Here is a 20,083-nt window from a genome sequence, read left to right as displayed (position 1 = left end):
CCCCCATTGCCCAGCGCCTCCCACCCCTCACTTCCCAGCATCCCCCTCTACAGACCCACTACCCCATGCCCTGCTGAGCTAGTGCAGAGCAGGGATCCTCCCTCCCAGCACAGTGCTAAAGCTTGGGAGCACAGAGTGGCCCTGGCCCCCAGGGCCCCACCCAGTCCTACCCGCCTGGCGCGAATGGTGCTCACAGTGGAGGAGGAGTTTTCTTGCATGAGCGGTGGTGGGGCCCCCCTCCCGCCGCTCATGCAAGCTTCCCCAGCCTGCAGCTTCCCCAGCCTGCCACTTCTGCAGAGCAGTAAGGAGAGGTGGGCCCCCTCCCCCAGGGTGCCCAAAACGGATGGTCAGTGGCCCAGAGTGGCAGCAGGTGAGGGCTCCTCTCCGTCCCCAGCTCCACCTGTGGCTGCCTGCTCGTGATGGGGGCAGAGAGGAGCCCTTAGCCAGCTGAAAGGAGCAAACAGTGGGCTGGGGCGGGGGGGGGGGGGGAAGAGATCGGGGGGTGGGGAGGAGCTGGCAAGCAGGGCTAGGGGCAGAGAGAAGCCCTGGCCAGCTGGCCGAGAGGAGCAAGCGGGGTAGAGAGGAGCCAGCTCGTCCAGGCGCAGCACAAGTGGAGCGGGCTGGGGCCCCTTTTGAGCATGGGCATGGCGCCATTGTAAACCAGATACTGAACAGAGGGAAATATTGTATGGTTGCAGTAACAGAAAAAAGATTTAAGAAGTGAGATTTATTAGACTTCAGGCCCGGCCATTCAGATCAAGGTGGAACAATGTATAGGGTTACCATACGTCCGGATTTCCCCGGACATGTCCTCCTTTTGTGTGCTAAAAATAGCGTCCGGGGGGAATTTGCAAAGCTCTCACAATGTCCGGGATTAGCAGAGAGTGGCTGGGAGGGCTGCAGGGAAGTCCCGGGCTGGACTCGGGAGCAGCTGTAGAGGAGCCGGATCCGCCCTGCATTCTGAGCCAGCAGCTGCCTTGCAGCCCAGTCCGGCAACACTGTGCAGGGCCAGACCGGGTTTTGTTGTGACTCGGGAGCTCAGCCACGTGTCCGGCTCGGCTGCACAGAGCCCAACACTCTATTCTGAGCAGCAGGGTAAGGAGGTCAGGGGGCAGGAAGGTTCTGGAGGTGGAGGTCAAGAAACAGGGGGGGCTTTTTGGGGGCAGTGGAGAAAGTTTTGGGCAGTCAGGGTACAGGTAGGGGGTAGGGTCCTGGGGGGCAGTTGGGGGGGGTCTTAGGAGGGGGCAGTTAGGGGACAAGGAGCGGGGGGGGGGTAGGGGGCTGGGAGTTCTGGGGGGGAGCTGTCAGGGGGCAGGAGTGGAGAGAGGGATCGGAGCAGTCAGGGGACAGGGAGCAGAGGGGTTTAGATGGGTTGGGAGTTCTGGGGGGGGCTGTCAGGGGGCAGGAGTGCGGAGAGGGATCGGAGCAGTCAGGGGACAGGGAGCAGAGGGGTTTAGATGGGTTGGGAGTTCTGGGGGGGGGCTGTCAGTGGGTGGGGAGTGGTTGGATGGGGCGTGGGAGTCCCAGGGGTCTGTCTGGGGGTGGGGGTGTGGATAAAGGTTGGGGCAGTCAGGGGACAAGAGGCAGGGAGGCTTAGATAGTCCTGGGGGGCAGTTAGGGGCAGGGGTCCCAGGAGGGGGTAGTCAGGGGACAAGGAACGGGGGGAGGGTTGGGAGGTCAGGGGGGGGCGGGAAGTGGGAGGGGCAGGGGCGGGGCTAGGGCGGGGCTCCTCCCGTCCTCTTTTTTGCTCGCTGAAATATGGTAACCCTAACAATGTATGCTGGCACCTGAAATCGTGACAGGCGACACATCCATGATAATGATGAAAATTGCTACAATAGGCTTCATTTTATGCAAATTAGGCCCCCCCCACTTAATTTGATGCATATGAGTAATCCTACTGAAGTTAGTGGGACTACTCATGTGCTTAGAGTTAAACACATGGGTAAATCTTTGCAGGATTGGGCCTACAGATCACTGAGCTCCAGCCACTAGGCCAATACACGCCTTTGATTGGCTAAAGCAGGGGTAGGCAACCTATGGCACGCGTGCCGCCTCCGGCCGCGAGCTGATTTTCAGTGGCACTCACACTGACCGGGTCCTGGCCACCGGTCCGGGGGGCTCTGCATTTTAATTTAGTTTTAAATGAAGCTTCTTAAACATTTTAAAAATCTTATTTACTTTACATACAACAATAGTTTAGTTATATATTATATACTTATAGAGACCTTCTAAAAACATTAAAATGTATGACTGCCAAGCGAAACCTTAAATTAGAGTGAATAAATGAAGTCTCGGCACAGCACTTCTGAAAGGTTGCCAACCCCTGGGATAAAGTTTGGGCAGCTTTGTTGTGCACACTGTGTCAAATCCTGCATTCTTTACTCAGCCTCCTACTGAAGTCTCTGGAGATTTGCTTGGGTAAAGAGTGCAGGATTTTGCCTAATATCGGTCTCTCAAAATACAGCAAATGAGGCAAACAAAGTGCCCACTGATCTTCACAGTGAATTAGTCTGCAAGACTATATTACCAAAACACCCTCTTTGTACCATTACATAATAAAGTAAATCCCCAGCAAGGCAATGAGGCTTAGGATACAAAGATTCCAATTAAAACCAAGAGTTTTATTCGTTAAAGTTGGACTTTACTTCAGGATAGAGTGAAACAGAGTAGTTAAATAAAAGCCACAGGCCTGGAAAATGTTGTTATTTAGTCAGCTATCGGAAGCCCATGGGCATGAATTCCTGATCAATAATAATTATTACTGTTGCAACCAATAACGCTGATTCCAGAATATCTAATTGCATTTGAAAATTAGAAATTAACACCTCAAATGAACACTATATAAATATTTTATGGGATAAAGCTTCCTTAGAAGGAAAACTTTTTAAAATATGTGACCAAATAGAGAAGTGGTTCAGAAATACTGTGCAGAACAACAACTATTCTATGCCTTGGCTTTTTTGGTGCTGCAAAGTCACCTAGATATAAGATTGGCTGATTAGAAAATGCAGCATACCTTTCATACACCATGATCACCATTAAAAAAAAATACCACATTTGCCAATATTAATCACACCACAGAATCTGAGATATTGCATTTATTGCCAATTTTATAGGGAAATGCTGAAGTAGCTCAGATAAATTTTGGAAAATGTGGACTTATTTATTAATTTATAGTGTACTTACCATTATCTCAGTATATTTGTAACAGAATTTTAAATCCAACAAATAAAGAGAAGCAGAGCAGGAGTGACAAAAACATGTGAGACTGCATGATGTTTTAGATACAAATACTGTGCATGCTGCACACAGAATGTGTAACATGCAGATATAAGAATTGCCAGACCAGTGATCCATGTAGCTTACTATCTTGTCTCTGACAGTAGCTGAACCAGATGCTTCAAAGAAAGGTGGAAGAATCCCTGTGCAAGACAATTTTGGAAGAATCAGCCCAAAGGGAAAGTATCTGTCTTGCTCTCATTGGTTAACAGTTTGCTTATGCTCTGAACAAAGACTAAGGGTTATATCCTTTAGATTGCTTTCCCTCTTACAGACTACTTAAGTAATATTTTACTTCGTGGAATACCAGAGATTTTGACACTAGTATCTTCTACAACAGTCTTTTGTATGCAGAGGTGGATTTAAGGAGCAGCATCATTGGCAAATGCCAGCTAGGGTCCCCTGCTGCTAAAGTAAACAAAGGACTGAAAGCTTCTGCTGTACTCCAAGTCTTTGATCTTTAGAAGCTACCCTAGTTGAGGAGCAGCTGCTCTACTGCAAACTCCCCTAGTCCTTCCCCCTCCTCCATGTGGCCAGCTGCCAAAACTTCCTCTGCCCCATCCAGAGCTAACACAGACAGCAGGGAAGGAGTGCAGCAGCTGCAGTACATACTTTCTCCTTCAATCTGGTAAATCACTGAGGCCATTGGTGGCAGATTAGAAATACGTCACATGCCAAACCCTCAACTCTGGTCCTAGTGCCTAGAGCCAGGCATCAGGGGAGAGACCAGTGGCATTTGGTTTAAAGAAAAAGGGTGGGTAAACTAGTCTTTTTGGTGTTCCAGGCAGGGCAGTAGTGTGGTAGGCACCAAGGGTGTGCAGTATCAGTAAAAGAATGGTTAGTTTACCCATGCTTACCCTCAGCTACCCTACTGGGCTAGACACCATGTGAGTGCATGTAGCAAAGAGAGGGGCTCCTTGAGAAAGCCAGAAAGGGCAATATGGGATAAAGGGAGGCCACAGAGGCTTACAAGAGGAGGAGGAGCCTAAGAGACTGGCACCACTGAAGTCAATGGCAAAACTCCCACTGACTTCAATAGGGCCATGACTTCATTCCCAGAAAGGGAGGATGCTGAGAAAGCCAGAAGGAGGGCAGGCAGGGATTCAGACAGACACAGAGGAATTCATAATCTGGAAGTGTAATCTGGGGGAAAAAACCTCAATATGTTAGAGCTGGCTGGCAATTTTTTTTCTTCCTGTAAAAAAAAAAAAAAAAAAAGTGAGGTTGTTTTCATCATTTTTTTTTCTAGCCTTCTGCAACCATAACAAAATAGTTTTGGTTTTAAACATTTAAAATTTTTTGGTTTTCAAGATTGTCTTTTTAAAATAAAAATACTCAAATATTTTAATTAAACTTCTTTTCAGTAAAAATCTTTTAATAAAAAAATTCAGCCAGCTCTCCAATATATTCCCCATTAAAATCTTGTTTTACTTGGTCTCCTTGCTGGTTTCAGTCCTGAAGAAAACAAAACATTTTTGGCAGGGATTCTCCTAACAGAACTGAACATGTTCCTGTTAAGTGAACTACAGTTTAAGGCACCAGAGAGTCACAAACTAAACAAGTATCAGAGGGGTAGCTGTGTTAGTCTGGATCTGTAAAAAGCGACAAAGAGTCCTATGGCACCTTATAGACTAACAGATGTATTGGCGCATAACCTTTCGTGGGTAAATACCCACTTCGTCAGATGTCTGACAAAGTGGGTATTCACCCACGAAAGCTTATGCTCCAAGACATCTGTTAGTCTATAAGGTGCCACAAAACTAAACAATTGTACATTCTCAATGGATACTACTCCTGCGGGCACACCAGCAACCCCTATATTTCAGATTCAGGCATGATTTTCAAATGAGTCAAGCTTCCCCTGGGTATCATCTCATTTTGTTTTAGAACCTCATCAGCAATCATCTCCAGCATAGTGCTTTCTAAATCAAAGGTATTGACATACACCAGCCTACATTTCTGAAAGTTTCACCTGAACTTTTTAATCCATTAAAATGTACTGACTTCTGTCAAGTGTCAAATGGCAATTAAAGCTTTTACCAGCTGTGTGTGTGTGTGACAGGAACTTGAAAATTTGCTAATGTCTTTAACGACAGACTGATTCTGACTGTTGATACAGGTTTCTCAGAGTAAAGAGTAGATTACTGGACATCCACCTTTACTAAAAAGACAGATGGGTGAGATAATATCTTTTGTTGGATCTACTTCTGTTGGTGAAACAAGCTTTTGCACCACACAGAGCTCTTCTCTCTCTCACCAATAGAAACAGGTCTAATAAAAAAAAAAAGATATTACCTCATCCACTTTGTCTCTCAAATATCCTAGGAACGACAGCTAGAACCACCTTTACTAAAGATGAGCAGAGCTTGAAGAAGGAGTACCTTGCAGAGATTGATTTTGCAGACAACAACTTTGAAAATAAATGGGAGGATTCAGTCCTGGCTCCAGGACTTTCTGAAAAATTTTTTTTTTTTAAATTCTGAGAAAAACACAACTCTGTCTGGAGTTGCAGGAAACAGCATCTGAGAGAAGAGGAGAGTGTGAGCGTGGACACACATCTATCTAGGAGGGGTTTCTTGGATTTGAGAGACTACTACTACTACTTCTCTGAAAGAGGATGAAGTTACCATAACTTCATCAAGAAATAGGTTTATTCTAACGAGTCTGGTTATTTTCATAACAAAGTTCTTAGAAGGATTTTTTTTGCCATAAGGGCACAATCTTTAGAGAGCTCAGTGCTAAAAATACTCAGCATACACTGTAGTGCAGGGGTTCTCAAACTGGGGGTTGGGACCCCTCAGGGGGTTGCGAGCTATCAACTTCCACCCCAAATCCTGCTTTGCCTCCAGCATTTATAATGGTGTTAAATATATAAAAAGTGTTTTTAATGTATAAGGGGGGGGTTGCACTCAGAGGCTTGCTATGTGAAAGGGGTTACCAGTAAAAAAGTTTGAGAGCCACTGGTGTAGTGGTTTTATTCTACTGAGATGTTAGAGTGGCTGCAGGATCTGAATAATGTCATTGGAGAACCTGTAGAACCAGGGGCGGCTCAATGTATTTTGCTGCACCAAGCACGGTAGTCAGGCGGCTTTTGGCAGCGCGCCTGCGGGAGGTCCACTGGTAACGCGGATTTGGCAGCATGCCTGCGGTGGTCTGTCGGTCCTGCGCCTTCGGCATACCCGCCGCCGAATTGCCGCCAAAACTGTGGGACTGGCGGACCTCCTGCAGGCATGCTGCCGAAGACAGCCTGACTGCCGCCCTCAAGGCGACCGGCAGGCCGCCCCCCGCAGCTTGCTGCCCCAGGCACGCGCTTGGAGCGCTGGTGCCTGGAGCCACCCCTGCGTAGAATGGAGCTCCAGTTGTTCATGAGCCTTGCCAGGTGAAGCTCTGCAAGGCAGGCACCTATACTCTTAATTGTCTGCTAGGTGTCATACACACCTATGGTGCTGTATAAATAAATACATTTCTAATGATATAATAGCTAAAAGTAAAAGCTTAAAACTTTTGATACTTTCAACATTGGCTTTAGCATTTGTCTGCACATCTGTCTCCTTTGTTATTCTTCTCTACAAAAGGATTGAACTGCTGTTGAGGGCTGAGGTGCCCATTCCTTGTAGGAAATAAGGTTAATTATCAGTATCTATTGTTCTATCCTTGTATTGCCTCAGCAGATCCACACTGTTGGAGTTGTGTGCCCTGCCATGCGAGCCTTGGAATCTTCTACAGAAGTTAAAATGATAAGGAGGATCAACCAGTATTCTGGAACTGAGGGTAGGAAAGACCCTGATTCCAAACCATCCCATAATTCTTCTATGTACACTGACTGGGGTGGGCACAGAAACATTTCTCTCCCTGGGCATAAGCTTTCGTAGTAATTACTAGGGTTGAGGTTTTCAAAGCTAAGTCCTCTAGTTAGTCACATAACTCCTTTTGACATTAATGAGAGCTGTGTGGCTAACTCCCCAAGTTAGCTTTGAAATCTCAACCTAGGCTGCATTGGAATGTAAAGAGAATTTAGTTTTTCTGATTCTATTTATTATTATTATGGTGTGTGTGTGTGTGTGCACGCGTGCGCGCACGCGCGCCTGCTCATACACGAAAGGCTTGTCCTCAAAATGGTAGACACGGATAAGGAGATGGGCTTATGAGGTGCTTATATTATCCCACTAAAACATCTTTTAGACCATCATGATTTGAGTTTAATGTGTCTGTGTGAAGGTTATTCCTTCAAAGTCTGTGCGACTTGTGTAGCATTTACACGAAGGCCCTGCAAGACAGCAAATAGGCTTAAGGTGTTTCTCATTGAGGGAGCTTCCAATCCACTATACAAATATGATGACTCATTTCAGAGGCTGCTCACTCTACACAACAGCTTGTGGTGTGTTCTAACCCTTCAGTGTGAGGTCAGTGGAAAAGTCCACTGGTGCCTCTACCTTCCAATTCTCTTTTCCAGAGAAATTTTGAGGCAACCTTATCTCCTCCAACTCTGGAGAGAAGAAATGTGAGTGGCTACTTATGTATAAATCCTCCTCCTTTCAGTAATGTTCTTTTCTCCAGAGGTACCAGCTGAAATTTATCCATACTCCTGGAACCTAAACAATTGCCTTGCCAATGAGGACAACCTTGTTTGCATAAATGGGATCAATTGGTCACAGCAGGTTATGTGGTGCCAGCAGCTGCCTCTTGTCAGGGAACCTTAGTGGTTCCCCGTCCCTGCCAAATGTAAGGCCGAGACACAAAGCATTTAAAGAACTCACAGTCTTTCATAAGTAAACTGAGGAAACTGACTACTGTATGGCTAATCATGTTTCTCTTAAACCAGAGAAGGCAACACTAAATACTTGCAAGACTGAGTGAAAGTTGAAGTACTAAAAATTCTTTTCCGTTCTACTCTTATGCAACAAAACATTTGAGAACATATTTTATTCTTTACAATCCACTATAGATTGCTTATGATTTTGAGCCCTGTTTAATTTTCTTTTGATGGGTATTTTTATAACTCCCATATCCAAAAATTTTACTTGGTGAATTAAACTGAGTCAGTCCACCAAAAAAGAATATAGTAGGAATTTTAAGAGGAAAAAAAAGCAATAGAGTACAGCAAATAATTCATAATGAACATTGTCAGATTTCACCTCCTTTTCTATTTGTGATATCATGAGATTTTCACATTTGTTTTTTAAAATCAGTTGAGAATTTCTTAAAAAAACCTTCTCATATTTCAATAACTCTCAAAGATATGCTACAAATATTTGAACTTCTACATTCATCCCATGTTGGTTAGTTACATTAATATGATATTGTTTCTGTTGGAGAATAATAGAGTTCTCAGTCTTTTGGTTGGGTACAGCAAAGTCAGATACTTTATTCTCTCAAGCAATTGAGTAAAGGGAGAGAGTGCACTAGGACACAGGGTCTCCCCCTCCTAGGCAGGTCTTTCAACAGGTTAACAATTACAGCAAGCATTTATACCTTTTGTTACAGACAATAAGCAACAGCTGCATTTTGTTTATACATAGGTCATTCTATCTTATTTTTCTCACTTATTTAGACTCTAGTCTACCATATTGGCTACACATTATCTACACAAGGTCACAACAACTTCTCACATAGTTCTTTCTCACTCGCCTCACACAATCCTCGCTTCTACAAATCTCGCGTTATTAGGGTTTCAGTTAGCCTGACTCTGCTAACGAAGACTGTTTGCATTTGAAATTCCCTTCCAATTCCTGTCAGGCCTTGCTCTGCTTCCACATTTCTATTCTGTGATTGGATGACTTGTATAGCGAACCGAACCAGCACAAGTTGAGTATTATAATCAACTATAAAATTTTAAATTCAAGTTTCTTAAATATTTGAGCATTCAAAGGTGAAAAGTAACTTTTTGTGAGTACGTGTGGAAGTGAAGCTTGGCTGCATTAATGTCTGCAAAAGGCAAACATGAAAGATTGAATCAAAATTAGTTTCCAATGATTATTAATTATTACTAATGATTTATATTGCAGTATCTCCTAGCAGCCCCACCCCACTGTGACAGGCACCATACAAACATAGAACTTAAGCTATCTTTCAGTTATTTGGGTCAGAGCCCAACTATAAAACCAGAGGCAAGAGACTTAGAATCAATGTTAATTGAAAATTTCCTTCCACTATTTGCTCGGCTGAAATAAGTAGCACAAAACTTTACTGATATGGAAAGTTGGAAATATACAAAGGTATATTTGTCTAAAGACAGAGAAACTATAAAGCTTTAATGCTATCCTCACTTCTGCAACTGCATAGCTTCTACCAAATAGAGAAAAATCCAACATTCAAGCTCTTCTGATGCCTTAAGAATTAGTTGTGCTGTTGATATATTGTAATTCATTTTCTGTAGAGGGATCTGTAGGTTTTGAGAAAAAAATATATACAGTGTCGTATAACTATCTTGAAAAGCTATTAGTTGTAGAAATATTACATTCATTTTCTTTGAAATAGGTGTTTTATATAGATATAAAACTGGGCAAACATTGCTAAAACTTTAGTGAATATTAATTCAATTCTTTCAAACAATGTGTTTTGACTGTTTGAAAGCCTTTGGCTAAAATATTCATTAAAATGAACATTTCAACCCCTGATTTACTAGCAGGATTTTTTATGGAAGCAGCAAACTTTAAACTAATATGGATGAATATCTGGGGAAGCTAATTTTGCATTCACAAATGTGAATAATTAAACCAAAAACATGATTCTAAGAGTTATGATCTGCACTTATGGCATGGAAATGTATCATATGAACGATGGGTCTAATCAAAACAGCTAGAATTTTGAATTAAAAAAAATCTCTACTACAGATAACTCAATTGGTCTGCCCAAATTGCAGACCAAGAATTATAGGAATTATTCAACATGTTATTTCAAATAATGAATATATTCAAGAAAACTGCAATCAGCTCAGAAACAATTTCTAAATAGTGAGAGGCAAAATGTTTCAGATGGAGCTATTATAAATTTGTTCAGCCCTTGTAGATAAACTAGTTCAATAGCAGTTTAGTACAGAGAAGGGAGAGCAGTATAAACTTCTTTTGGTGTCAAATAGATCAAAAATCTACTAACAGAAGCAGCACAGCTAGAGAAAAGCCAAGTTCCTAAAGCGTAGTAAGATAAACAAAGAAGGACACAGCACAAGATAGTGGCTACAGTAGGGGCTGGGAGTCATGGGACATAGGATCTGATCCAGCTCCCATTGAAATCAGTGGCAAAACTCTCAGTTTCAATAAGGCAAGATTAAGCCCATAAAGTCTGGTGTCCACTCTGCCACTGACTTACTTTATGACCTTGGGCAACTCACTTAACTTCTCTGAGCCTCGTTTTACCGATCTAAAAGTGGCTATGATAAAGCCAGTGGTTCTTTGTGGGAGTGTAATTAATGATTCAAAAGTATTTGAAGCCCTTGGATTAATGTATTATTATTAATAAAGCAAAATGATAAACAGCACTGTGATGGGGTATACAAACCCCACACTAGATAGAAGGGGTTAAAAGACTATACTGGGCCCAGCTAGCCCTGCCGCTCCAACCCTGCAGAGCACGCTCCTACTGGAGACAGGGTAGAAAAGGGAGCAATGCAGCTCAGAAGGGGGACACTGGACCTTCCCTGCAGGCTCCTGCAAAATGAGTTAGAGATGCCTCTCTGAGACGCCAAGGACTGTATGCTGAGCCCAGTCAGGGCTGATAGAAAAAAAAAATATAAAAGGGAAACCAAACTTTCTTATCAGGGACTGGAAATGGAAAGAGCAGTGGTAGGAAGTGACCTAGGGAGAGTAGCACAGAGGGTGCACAACCCTCCCCAGGGGTCAAAGCTGCTGACCCTCCTAGGGTCCTGGGTTGGAGCCTGGTTGAGTGGATGGGCCTGGGCCTTCCTACCAGTACCACAACGCCGGGTGATGGGATTCTAACCACTAGGCCAACCAGCCCACTGAGGACCCTCCTACAAGCACCCATTGCAAACAAATTGGACTGTACAGCTTGATTAAAAACCAAGAAGAAAAAAAAACAATTTTATATCATCCAAACTTATTCTATATGAAATCTTCCTCTTGCATTTAACTTTGTGGTATATAGAATAAGAAAGACATTTTACAGGAATCCATACAAACTATGAAAGAACACTAGAAAAAAAAGCATTAACACATCCCACTGCAAAGCACAAATGTATGCCATATGAAAACCATCCCCCAAATACACACACACCACTACTGATGTGGAATATGTTGCCAAAACAGAGAAACATTTGAAAGCAAGCAGGTGTTTACAAAAATTATGCCTTAAGAGAATCTCAATGAATACTACTGCTTCTACTTGGCAAAGATATTTTCTTCATTATAGAAGTGCTAAGGGCTCAGTACCAATACGTCTTAATACAGTTATAAGAAAAAGAAGCTTTGTGAACATATCAAAAAATTCCTGGATCTTGCATTAGATATGTATGAAAACCCTCCCTTACTGTGTCTGGCACATTTCTGGTCATAAAAGAGAATCGTATTAGCAGCTTTCAAACTGGTGTACACTTCACTTGCTTGAATAGTTTGGTCCCACCACTTTTTCTATTGAGATATTATTCACTTATAGTTAAGGATAAGATTATATCACAGAGGTCATGGAAGTCACGGATTCTGTGACTTTAAGTGACCTCCGTGACATTTTCCATTTCAGCCCCAAGGTGGTGGGGCTGGAGCTGTCAGCTAGCGGCAGCCCTGGAGCTCCGAACCACAGTCAACGATGGGGCCCCTGGAGATCTCAGCAGCTGCTGCGGGCAGTGGGGGCACCCAGAGTCATTAGCAGCCACCATGGGTAGGGGGTGCTGGACCCTCCCCCCGATCCCGCAGCAGGGCTTGGGCTTCAGTTAGGGTGACCAGACAGCAAATGTGAAAAATCGGGACGGGGGTGGGGGAGGGTAATAGGAGCCTATATAAGAAAAAGACGCAAAATCGGGACTGTCCCTATAAAATTGGGACATCTGGTCACCCTAGCTTCAGTCGTCCTCCCATCAGACCCCTCCCCCTTAATTTTTAGTAAAAGTCAGACTGGTCATGGGCTTCTGTGAATTTTTGTTTATTGCCTCAACCTGCCCCTGACTTTTACTAAAAATAACTGACAAAATCTTAACCTTACTAATGTTCATTAAACAAGATGACCTTTTCCAACAAGATGGGACTATTAATATTTTATCTCACTTGATACTGATTGGCCTAACAAAAAACAGTGGTCCAGAGTGCTATACTCTGAAAGACCCAGAGGGAGATATAAAACAGATGGGAATTTTGGACTTCAACAACACAGAAAATTCTATTCGTCCAGCACCGATGTGCTCCCCTGGAATAATATCAACTTTCTCTGTTACTTTTCCTTTTTCCAGCAACATCTCTCTTCAGGCTTATTATTAGGTTCCTTCACTCCCTGCCATTTACTACACACAAGGCAATCTTGAACCTGTAAGTACATTTTTCACAAGTATGTTTATGAAATATTTCTCTATGTAACTGCGTATAAGACCTTTGTTACTCTTAATCACAATATTGCAAAATAGATAGAAGTCTACAGGCATACTTCCTTCAAATCACTTCTCCCTAAACATTAATCAATATTGTGGCACTATATACTCGCTCTCTCTTTAAACTTTGTAGTGTGGGAGAGTTATGTTTTATTGACTTGAGTTAGAGAGTCAATGCAGAATTTTGCCAACATTTTCTGACTTCCAAGCAACAAAAAGTAAGGAGGGCAATTAAGCTTGATTAAAAGGTCAGAAGTTCTATGGAGCTACTCATATTATGAAAATTATGACCATTTATTTGCATGGGCTTGCTCTGAAGTGAGGCTGGAGAATCAGCCAGCATTATGGTACAATTGAAAATTATTCCATCTGATTGATAGTAGGTAGTGTTCGTGAAAGACATTTGCAGGTCCCAGTCAAGTTCTCAGTGGACAAGTTTCCATAGTACAACAGATACCCCTTTTGGCAGTCTCAACACAGAAGTAAAGGACTGGCTGGGCATGGAGAGTAAATTACTTTCTTAACACTAGAGATGGTCCCTCCATATTGGGGCTGTGGTACATGGTAATGCGGTGTGGCACCGCTTGTTCTGGTGCTTCAGATGCTGTCCATGTTCTGTGGATAAACAGAGAACTTCAAGGTTGTAAGTCCAACTTTTCACAAGTACTAAATTCAGACACAAATCCTCTTTTCAGATTTGCCAGGATATTCTGCTGCCCCCACCTCTGTGGAGTGGGTCAGAAATATGCAGGTAGATAGAGGAGAATATTGAAGACACAACTTATCATGTGGATCTGAGAGGAGAATTTTGCTGTGAGAGTACTGAGTACATTTCAACAGAATTGGACTTGTTATAGTGCTGCTTATGACAAAGCTTTAAAGGCCAATTTCATTGCAGTAAGTGGGATCCCGCAAGCAGCATCCTTTTGTCTGCTGGTAGGAAAATAACCATTATATTCCTATTTGTACGGATGTGCCTGAATTGGGCCATTTCAAACATTCTGTTCGCTGCCTGAGCTCTTAAGGCTGACTTTAAATGCCAGTCAGAACTCTGGAAATCTCTGAAGTGACTCAGATTTTTTATGGCTGCCCAGCAATGAACTGGGGGATGTGGGAGTGGATGGTTCTACAATAATAATAAAAAATAAAAAAAACCTGCCATACACCCACATAAAACCCTGCTTAATTGACTGGTTTTGGAGTTGACAAAGTGATGTTCATGAATCCAGCTCATATTTTTTAAATCTGCTACTCCCCCACCCCTACAAATGAGGATATAAAAGTGATTCAGTCTAGAATAGCGTTGCTGAAGTCGATGCATCTTAGATTGACTTAGAATCACTTACTTCGCGTCCTCGTGGCGCGGGATCGATGGTCGCCGCTCCCCCATCGACTTTGCTTCCGCCTCTCGCTGAGCTGGAGTTCAGCAGTCGACGGCAGAGCAATCGGGGATCAATTTATTGCATCTACACCACACGATAAATTGATCCCCGATAGATTGATCGCTACCCGATCCGATGGGTAGTGTAGATGTACCCTCACAATGTGGAAACATTTTAATAGGCTCAGTTTAGTTCCCAATAGAACTGACCAAAAAACCCACAACTGAAAGAAATTAGCGTCTTGTTAAAAGTCTCAGCAGAAAGACCCAGGACTGAGTGGGCATAGAGAGTGAACAGGCAGGTAAGTGAGAGCTGGTGGTGTTTAAATTTGTGTAATATAGATGTTGGGAGGGGACAGAAGAAGGTATAAAATATACCAGTGTAGGATAGGTTTACACCAGTGGTCCCCAAACTTTTGAGGGTTGTGCACCCACCCCCCGGGGGCTGGGAGCAGGGCTGTGGCCAGGAGTAGAGGCTGGGTGCTGGGGCAGGAGCAGAGCTGCAGCCAGGCTGTAGTGGGGCCCTGCAGCAGAGTCTGTGGCCAGGTGTGGCTCAGCTCCTGCCCTTTCTCCCAGCCTCAGCTCCGGGCCAGGAACAGAGCTGCAGCCAGTGGCTGAGACTGGGGGCTGGCACAAGGCTGGAGCGGAGCTGTGCCGAGACTGGGGATGGGGCCAGGTGGGAGCTGTGGATGTGGCTGGGGGCAGAACGGGAGCAGAGCTGGGGGCGGAGATCGGGCTGGATGGCGCTTCCCCCATTCCTTGAGGGGGGCTGGCCCAGCCCCCCACAACCCCAGATGTTCCTCTATGCCCCCCTAGGGGGCATGCCCCACACTTTGGGGAACTCTGGTTTACATTATGGGGCACAGTCTACACCGATGGAAGGGGATTTCTGTTGGTGTAGGAACTCTGCCTTGCCAAATGATGGTAGCTAGGTTGACAGAAGCATTATTCCATTGACATAGCTGGGTCTACATTGGGGGTTAGGTGGACATAGCTAGGTTGGTCAGGGACGTGTTTTTTCCCCCACCCTCCTTACCAATTTACTATGCCCATCTAAATTTTGAGTGTGGACCAGACCTTAGACTTCATCTAGACTTAGGATAGTCAGACTCACATAGGGCCAGATTTTTAAATGTGCTCATCTCCCATTGAAGTGCCAAAGTAAGTGGCCACATTTTCAAAAAGAGCTCAATCTGTTGGGTGTGGAGTTCTGAAAATCTGGCCCCATTTATGGGTGCAAGGTAATTGAAAATCTGGCTACAAGTCTTACCTTAGAATTGTAACCATCCCACCTGAATTTCATTTCCCCCATATCTAAGGACTAGTGCAGACAGTCACAATATGCAATCTTTTTCTGTTCACCCTATGAGTGATTAACATGAAAGTTGATCATATTACAACTCTACCTGTGGTTTATTGCGTCCACCAAAGAAAACTGGATCTAAGATAATTTTGCTCAGACAGGATATGAGCAGGTTAGCTAGCAGCTCCTTAGGAAGTTTATTAGTCATTTTTATCCTGTTCTGTAACAAACCTAAAGGGAAATTCTAAAGGGATAACTTGTTAGCCACAAATGAAATGTCATTTTGGTCTTCTCTGGGTTAGTAATGAACTCTTCACAGATCCGTTCCAGATCTGCAAGTCAACTAGTTGTAAGGTGGCAAGGATGTCACCTATGTACCTGCTTTTGATGCCTGGGAAGAAAAAAAAGGGAGAAATGCACACAGAAAGATGTTAACAAAATGAAACACCACCAATTACTGCACCTGTCAGTATTCAGCAACAGATAAAAATTCAGAAATCTAAACAATCTGCAGAAAACTGAACACAATTATGTAAGAAGTTAAGTTATACAGTTGCCATGACCTTTAATCAATCACTCAGCTGTTAATGTTAATTTTGTGATCTAAAAATCATAGTTCTATTTGCATTTTAATGGCTGTTAAATGAAAGTCATCAGGAAGAAATAATGGCAGCATGGCCTTTTGATACAAAATTCTTCCTTCTTAATGTGATGCACAAGATTAGGAAGCACGACTCAGAAAAGATTTCTTGTTCTAAACTGCAGTTGCCATATGGAGCCAACTTTGCAGAGGGAAAAATAAAGCAATTACAAACAAAATACCATGATCTTACTGTTCTAAATAAACAGGAATTGCAAAATAGTAAGAAAGCCATAATGGCAACATCATTACCCACATGCTAACAAAAAACTTTATTATAGCCTAACAACTTGTTTCACAGCAATCTGCCTTTTGAATAATTTTTCTAGCAATAGGGACTCATCCTGGACCAAGAGAGTTTTGTTCCTCCCATGTCTTAAGGAAAAAAAAATAAGAAAAAAAGAGTGAAAGAAAAATATCCCCTCACCAACAGATTTTAAATACCTACGTTGATAGCTGTACAGTGGGTTTTATCATTTGCAAGTGATAGGCTGTAGTGTAGTGGCAAGTTCCTGCTAGTGTGTACAGTACAAGCATAAGTGTAACAATTATGCAGTGCTGTATTTCACAGCTAGTGACACTAAAGCTTGAATGTTCTAATTTAATCAGGATTTTGATTGATGCCCATTACTAAATGGTAGGGAACTGGCTGATAACTTCTTTATTTTTAATAAGGTGAAAATGTTGGTCTTACTCTTGATGCTATTTCTCTCAATTTAAATTTCAACATTTTTCTTGGTTAACATATAGCCCTTCATGGTTATAAATGGATTTATTTGTATGCAAAATGCATAAAATTGATTAAAATGTTATGCACTGCTTAAAACTCTCTAAGTCTCCTAGGAGACAACCCCCAGGTGGATCTTCTATACTTGGGGGGGAGGGATAGCTCAGTGGTTTGAGCATTGGCCTGCTAAACCCAGCATTGTGAGTTCAATCCTTGAAGGGGCTACTTAGTGATCTGGGGCAAAAATCTGTCTGGGGGATTGGTCCTGCTTTGAGCAGGGGGTTGGACTAGATGATCTCTTGAGGTCCCTTCCAACCCAGATATTCTATGATTCTGTGTGTTAAAGTACTTAAGAGCCGGGCTGGCTCCAGGCACCAGCTGAGCAAGCAGGTGCTTGAGGCAGCCAAGGGGAAGGGGCAACACGTCAGGCTCTTCGGCAGCAATTTGGTGGAGGGTCCCTGTCCCTCTTGGATGGAAGGGCCTGCTGCCGCCGAAGAAGAAAGTGGTGCGGCGGAGCTTCCGCTGATCGCAATCATGGCTCCCCCCCCCCCCGCTGCTTGGGGCGGCAAAAACTGTGGAGCCGGCCCTGCTTAGAGGGCAGGTCTTGGAAATACATGCTCAGAAAGGAAGCCAGCAAGCTACAGATGGTTTTCAGCAATTGTAAGGCAAAGTTAGCACATCTAATGAAAGAAGAAAATGGTTTAGATCTACCTGAAGTTCTTATGTGGGACTAGGGTGACCAGACGTCCCGAATTTATCGGGACTGTCCCGATATTTGCTTCTTTGTCCCGCATCCCGACCAATGTTTGGTTGGGACACTGGACAAAGAAGAAATTTTGCCTTCCGCTCTGGCGCTCGGGCCTCCTGCCGCCCCGGCTCCGCCCTCTCCTTCCCCCATTGGCTCCCTCCCCAAATCCCCGCCCTGGCCCCGCCTCTTCCCCAGCATTCCTCCTCCCTCCCAGGCTTGCAGCATGGCGGTGCAAGCCTGGAGGGAGGGGGTGGTGGCGGTGCCTGGATCCTGGAGCTGGTGAGTCAGCTCCAGCACCCGGGCACCGGGTGGGCAAAGGGGGGCTGGCAAGGGAGGGAGACAGGGGGGCTCAGCTGTGAACCGCCCCGCCGTGCCAGAGGGCTTCTGCGCGGGGCCGGGAGTGCAGCCTGAAGGCTGCTCCAGCCCTGCAGCCCGCGGGCAGCGCAGTGGGTCCGGTCAGGGGCAGCGCGGAGCGGGCAGGGGCTGGGTGGGTGGCGCGGGGGCCGAATCCCTGCTGCTGCTGGGGAGCCCCGTGCCTCTCCCTCCCGCTCGCGGCTGCGGCTTCTTCCTGGCGGGACGCGCCCCCGGCCTGCCCCGCGCACATGCGGCACGCGTCCAGCGGCTCCTTCCCGGCAGGAGGGAGACTAGGCGCGGGGGACGCGCGCCGCATGTGCCCGGGGCGGCGGGAGGCGCGTCCCGCCGGGAAGGAGCCACAGCCGCGAGCGGGAGGGAGAGGTGCGGGGCTCCTTGGCAGCAGCAGGGATTCGGCCCCTGCCGCCCACCCGGGTCCTGCCTGCTCTGCGCTGCCCCCTCCCGGACCCACCGTGCCCCGCATATGCCCGTGGCGGGCCAGGGGGGGAGGGCAGCATGCTGGGCCTGCTAATGCCCCAGGCCCCTTAAAACTTTTTTTTTTGCTCCGTCCCCCCCCTTTTTTGCTCCGCCTCCCTTTTTGGCTCCGCCCCGTCCCGATATTTTATACTGGTAATCCGGTCACCCTATGTGGGACAGGTAAATTATAGAGGGGGAAAGACATTCAGCAGATATCATGAAGCTAAGTTTCATAAGAGGAGATTTCCTAGCAATAACAAAGACGAATTTTAGAGTGGAACTGTAGAAGGTCTGGACTCACCCCTGCGGCACTTCCTGCTGGTCGCCCAGGGAATTAGCTCACCAGACTCTGGAGAGCCCTCTGCAGGCTGGTGATCTGCCTTGTCTTCTGGTGCCCGTGTCACTCCCAGGACCCTGTGCCCCTATTACTGGGATGCTGCCCCCTGGCAGTACCCCACAGATCTGGGTCTCCCCCTCCCTGGGGAACCCCCACCCACTATTCCCACCTTGCCTCAGCACTAGGCCACTGCCAGTCACCAACTAGCCCCCACTCCCTGGGGCAGACTGCAGTATCAGCCACTCATCACTGGCAAGGGGGGGTTGGACCTGCTGTCTTGGATTAGTCCTGGGCCACCCTCTGCAACCCCCAGTATCCCTTGGCCTACTCCTAGGCCACTGCCTGGGGCTTTCCAGGCTGGTGCTCCTCAGCCTTTCCCCAGCCCTGCTCCACCCAAGTACTCTGTGTCTAGCTCCCTGCAGCCAGGCCCTTCTCTCCCTGAACACAGAGAGAGACTCTATTGAGCTCTTGGCTCCCAGCCTCTTTATACAGGCCAGGTGCCTCAGATTGGGGCGTGGCCCAAGTGCAGCTACTTCCCCAATCAGCCCAGTAGCTGCTTCTCCCTGCCCCAGCCTTCTCCCAGGGCTGTTTCAGGCAGGAGCAGGTGTCCACCCTGCTATAGAGCGTGCTCTGTGTCCTCTGGCTGGAGCTCTCCCTTTGCCTCTCTAACGGCCTTGCTGCCTGGAGCTCATTCTCCCTTCCTTTCCTGGACTGCTGCTGCTACCACTGCTACTGAGTGAGGGGTGGGGGGGCCCAACCCCCCCTCCCCACCATCTCTGGAGGGAGAAGTCAGGACCCCACCTTCACCACCGTTGCTACTACCCTGCCTGGCTGCTGGAGGTGCTGCTATTGCTGCATTTTTCCTGGGAAGCTGCTGGAGCCTGGAGGAGGAAGAAGAGGACTACGTAGACCATTGGCTGCTGGGGGAGCACACAGGATTCTGGAGACTACTGTGGAGGGGGTCCTTCAGGACTGAGTAATTTTCAAACTGTGCTCTAGTAGTGGGGATCTAGACTGTGTGGGGACACAGGGGGTGTGGCGTGGAGCCTGCCCCCTGGTCCATCTGTGTCCCCCCCCAAACCCCCACCACCATCATTGCCCCCTCCACCACCCCCACAGGTTATTTACCATCTGCCTCCGCTCCTGCCTCTGGGACTCTGCTGCTCTCCTGGCCTGCCGTGCCCTATTGCCATCGTTTGGACCTGCAGCAGCAGGTAGCCCACACGTTGACTTTTGTTGCAAGTGCTCATGGGCGCACCTACCCACCCACCCTGGACTGACCCCTTCCCCTTTGCAAAAGCCCCC

The 20,083-nt window shown here is 45.9% G+C and overlaps 1 long non-coding RNA gene across 2 annotated transcripts in view; it reads right to left on the bottom strand.

Annotated features, from left to right (window-relative positions):
- Nucleotides 1-19,840, bottom strand: part of LOC135974149 (uncharacterized) — a 36,428-nt gene extending 16,588 nt beyond the window's left edge. For both annotated transcript variants that reach the window (XR_010591358.1, XR_010591359.1), the window contains exon 1: nucleotides 18,743-19,840. This is a non-coding gene — a long non-coding RNA (uncharacterized LOC135974149). The remainder of the gene's footprint in view (nucleotides 1-18,742) is intronic.
- Nucleotides 19,841-20,083: the final 243 nt, after the last annotated feature.

The sequence above is a fragment of the Chrysemys picta genome, chromosome 1 (genome assembly GCF_011386835.1).
Source record: "Chrysemys picta bellii isolate R12L10 chromosome 1, ASM1138683v2, whole genome shotgun sequence".
Classification (NCBI taxonomy): domain Eukaryota; kingdom Metazoa; phylum Chordata; order Testudines; family Emydidae; genus Chrysemys; species Chrysemys picta.
This window is presented reverse-complemented; position numbering and strand designations above follow the sequence as displayed.